Source organism: Penaeus chinensis, chromosome 10 (assembly GCF_019202785.1).
Source record: "Penaeus chinensis breed Huanghai No. 1 chromosome 10, ASM1920278v2, whole genome shotgun sequence".
Lineage (NCBI taxonomy): Eukaryota > Metazoa > Arthropoda > Malacostraca > Decapoda > Penaeidae > Penaeus > Penaeus chinensis.
Genome location: NC_061828.1, coordinates 25073494 through 25078493, shown reverse-complemented (window position 1 = coordinate 25078493; position 5000 = coordinate 25073494). Strand labels below are relative to the sequence as shown.

Below are 5000 nucleotides of genomic sequence, written 5' to 3'. Positions count from 1 at the left end.
TCACGTAACTCATTACTGCAATCAATCAAGTAGTCCAAGTAGTAAGAACAATTATTTTGTAATTACCAGCATCTGTTTTTTTCCAAATTCTTGTAGTTAATGCAATCTTTTAGTTTTACTATACTTCTTTTACATGGTTTGGTAGTTCCGCTATTCTGTACAGTAGCCTTCTGCACATTTTGCCACCAGGAGATTTGACAGGCTGTGTGATGCAAGTCGTTGACAAATGACTGTGAGAAATTTTTCATTTTAAGTGTTACATTGATTCTGGGTTACTTTTAGAGCCATATAGTGGATATACAGAACAAAGCCCCGGGGGTCCTGTCTAGGTGCATATAATACCATGGGGGTCCGGAGGGCAGAGACGCATTGTATGATTACCACGAGGTATCTGAATTATGTGAAATCCCATAGATTTTTACTGAACAGTGGGTTTGATTCCTGTAGAGTTTTTCAAAAGTTGATACAGCAGTCTTTAGACTTTTAAAGATGGTGGGGCCATCCATAGAGTTTCATTAGCCAATTTTAAGCATTCTTTGTTGAAAAATGAACAGATATTTGAGTAGACACAAGTGATGAAGTGATCATTAATGTTGTTATTATTGTTGTTATTGTTACTGTTATTATTAGTAGTAGTAATTTTGTTATTATTATTATTATTTTTTTTTATTAATATTATTATAATTATTATTTTTAGACTACTATTATTGTAATTGTTATTGTTATTGTTATTAGTAACATTAACATATAACTTTAATAATATTGTTCTTTGTATAGATATTACTGATGTTGTTTTTTTATTTTCTTCTTCTTCTTATTATTATTATTATCATCATTATCATAATCATTATCATTGCCATTGCCATTGCCATTGCCATTGCCATTGCCATTGCCATCACCATCGTCATTAATATTGTTATTAATATTGTTATTAATATTATCATTATCATTTTCATTTTCATTTTCATTTTCATTTTCATTTTCATTTTCATTTTCATTTTCATTTTCATTTTCATTTTCATTTTCATTTTCATTGCCATTGCCATCGCCATCATCATTAATATTGTTATTATTATTATTATTATTATTATTATTATTATTATTATTATTATTATTACTATTAATTATTGATGTTTATACAAATTTCAGATATTATTTTTATCATCATAATTATCATCTCTTATTTTTGCCATTTTTGTTGTTATTATATATTATTAGGATTAGTAGTGTTGTTGTTATTGTTGTATTATCAATTATTATTGTTAGCTATTATTTTTACTAGTATTGTTGGTGTTTAGATATTGTTCTAGTTATTGTTATTATTATCATTATTATTATTATTATTATTATTTTTATTATTATTATTATTATTATTATTATCTTATCATTATTATCTTATTATTATTATCTTATCATCATCATCATCATCATCATTATTATTATTACTCATTACTGTTATGATAACAATGATTATAATAATAATAATAATTATTAATAATAGTAATTATTATTATTATTATTATTATTATTATTATTATTATTTTTATTTTTATTTTTATTATTACTGTTACTACTGGTATTGTAGTAATAATTGTTATTACTGTTATTGGTGTTTTGTTATTATTATTATCGTTAATAATATTTTTGTTATTGTTATTATTATTATTGTTGTTGTTGTTGTTATTGTTATTATTGTTGTTATTGTTATTGTTGTTGTTGTTATTATTATTATTATTATTATTATTAATTTATTATTTTTGTATTACTATTATTATTATTATTAATTTATTATTTTTGTATTACTATTATTATTATTTCATTAATTTATTTTTTGTATTATTATTGTTATTATTGTTATTGTTATTGTTAGTGTTATTATTATTATTATATTATTGTTTTATTGTTGTTATTAACCCATTATTTCATTGTGACAAGACTCCATGCCTCCTCTCTGCAACATTTAGAAAAAAAAAAATCTGCATAGGATTTTTTTTTTTTTTTTTTTTTTTTCTCTATTTTCCAGTGTCTATATCTGTTGTTTAATTTGCTTTATCCAGATAGTAATGGACTGTTTTCCTTGTACAGACTCTGTATCATTTCTCTATGTAATCAATAACTCAGTGTAAAAAAAATTACTATGTAACATTATTATAATGGTTATAATAGTACCAATAGAACTAATGTGAAATGAGTCAAATTTCCTTCCTAGAGCTTTGTGTATTTGTGGTGAGTCATTCCCATCAGCTCAGCCTTCAGCTCACAACACCAACTTTTCCAATGATAGCATTTTCATGTCATGCACCCCTCAAGTCAAATTTTTTTGTAATGTGATGGTCATGTCATCCAGATCATAAACGTTAATATCATTGTCATTACCATCATCCTTATCACCATCATCATCATTAGTGTTGTTATTATCATTAATATTGTTCATGTTTTTATTGTAGTATTAATATTATCATTGTTATTGATAAGTGTGGAGTAATTAGTAGTAATATTAATTGCTGCTATTATCATTATTATTGTTATTGTTATTACTACTATTATTATCATATATATTTTTTCAATTATTATTGTATGATAATTATTCTTGATATTATCATTATTATTATTATTATTATTATTATTGTTATAATTATTATTATTATTATCATTATTATCATTATTATTATCATTATTATTATCATTATCATTATTATTATTATTTTAACTGCTATCATCCTTATTATTGTTATAGTTATTTTAGTATTCTTAACCCAGTGCCGCCGGGGAAAACGAACAAAAAATGGGGAAAATGCTATGCCTATTTTCTATATTTTTTGTGAAATGTCTGCCCATAGATGGCTCTGCTAGTGCTTAGCCACAAAGGAGTCAATTAGTAGACCTTGTGACTATTTTTTACTAGTGTTATGAATATCGATGGTTATTTTTATTATAAACATTATAATTATTATAATGTTTTTTAACATTAGTAACAGCAAAATAAGATAAAGTAAAATATTTTGTAAATCAAAGAAAAGGGTGAACGGGCGAGACAGGCAATACTCGTAATTGGCTCATTGGTGACTTAGTACAAGTGTAGCCATCTATGAGTTAAAACAATCAAACAAGTACTCACAGTGGGTATAGCATGTGTCTACATGTCGTACCCATTGGCAAGGGGTTAATTTTCTTGTTATTATTATTGATATTATTATTATTAGTTGTTTTTTTCTACCATCATCGTTCTTGTTACTGTTACTGTTCTTATTTTTTTAATAATAATAACACTAGTAAGAAAAATACAAAATACGAGAACAATAATAATAATAATAATAATAATAATAATAATAATAACAATAATAATAATGACAATAACAATATTATTAACAATTATCTTAATAATAATTTACTGTTATTATTATTATTTTTATTATTATTATTTTTATTATTATTATTATTATAATTATCATTATCATTGTCATTGTTATTATTATTTTATTATAATTATTATTATTATAATTATAATTGCTATTGTTATTGTTAATATTATTGTTTTCTTTATCATTATGATTATCATTGGAGTTGTAATTATTTTTTATTATTGTCATCATTGACATTGTTATTATTAATAGTAATATTATTGTTATTGTTATCATCATCATCATCATCATCATCATCATCATCATCATCATCATTGTTATTACTATTACTATTACTACTATGTTATTATTGTTATTATGATTATTGTTATTATTGTTGTTATTATTATTATTATTATTATTATTATTATTATTATTGTTATTATTGTTATTATAACTGTATATATATCATGATGATAATATTATTATTGATATGATGATTCTTGATATTAATATTAATGTTAATGATAAAGTTATTATTACTATTATTATTATCATTATTAGATTTTTTTATTATCATTATCATAATCGCAATTATTATTGTTATTTTTTTTGTTACTACTATTGTTATTATTATTGTTATTAATTTTATTATTATTGGTAGCTATTGTTGTAATGGTTATTATTATTAAGATAATTGTTAATAATATTGTTATTGTCATTATTATTATTGTTATTATTATTATTATTATTATTATTATTATTATTATTATTATTGTTCTCGTATTTTGTATTTTTCTTACTAGTGTTATTATTATTAATATTAATCATATGCTACAGGGGAAAGTGCTGCACTCATTTTTATTTATGTATGTATTTATTTATTTATCTATTTATTTATTTATTTATTATTTTTTTAAATTTATATATTTATTTTTTTTATTTTTTTTTGTGAAATGTCTCTCACATAGATGGCTCAGCTAGTGCTTAGCCACAAATTAGTAAATTAGTAGACCTTGTGACATTACCTAATTTCAGCTTTCCTTGAATTGGTGGAAAAAACATAATTTTTACTAATGCTATGAATATCAATGATGTTCTTTTTATCATAGATATTATAATTACTATAATATTAGTAACAGCAAAGTAAGATAACGTAAAATATTTTTGTAAATCAAGGAAAAGGGTAAATGTTCAAGACAGGCAGTACTCGTAATTGGCTCATTAGTGACTTGGTACAAGTGTAGCCATCTATGTGTAAAAGCAATTAATAAAGTAAACTCACAGTGGGCATGGCACGTACATACATTCCATGCCCGTCAGCATTGGGTCAATATTATTATTATTTTATACTATAATTTTTGTTACACCTTCATTATTATTATTATAAATATTGTTGGTATTACTGTTATTATTAGTATTATCATGATTATTATCATTATTGTTGTTGTTATTTTTGTAACTTATTATTATTATTATTATTATTATTATTATTATTATTATTATTGTATTTATTATTATTAGTATTATTATTAGTATTATTACTATTATTATTGTAGTTATTTTTATTGTTGTTATTATTATTATTATTATTATTGAAGTTATTGTTTTGTTATTATTATTGTTCATATTATTATTTGTTAGTAATATTATTATTTT

The 5000-nt window shown here is 22.0% G+C and overlaps 1 protein-coding gene across 4 annotated transcripts in view; it reads left to right on the top strand.

Annotated features, from left to right (window-relative positions):
* Positions 1-5000, top strand: part of LOC125029667 (protein tramtrack, alpha isoform-like) — a 34957-nt gene that overhangs the window by 1790 nt on the left and 28167 nt on the right. The window lies entirely within an intron of this gene.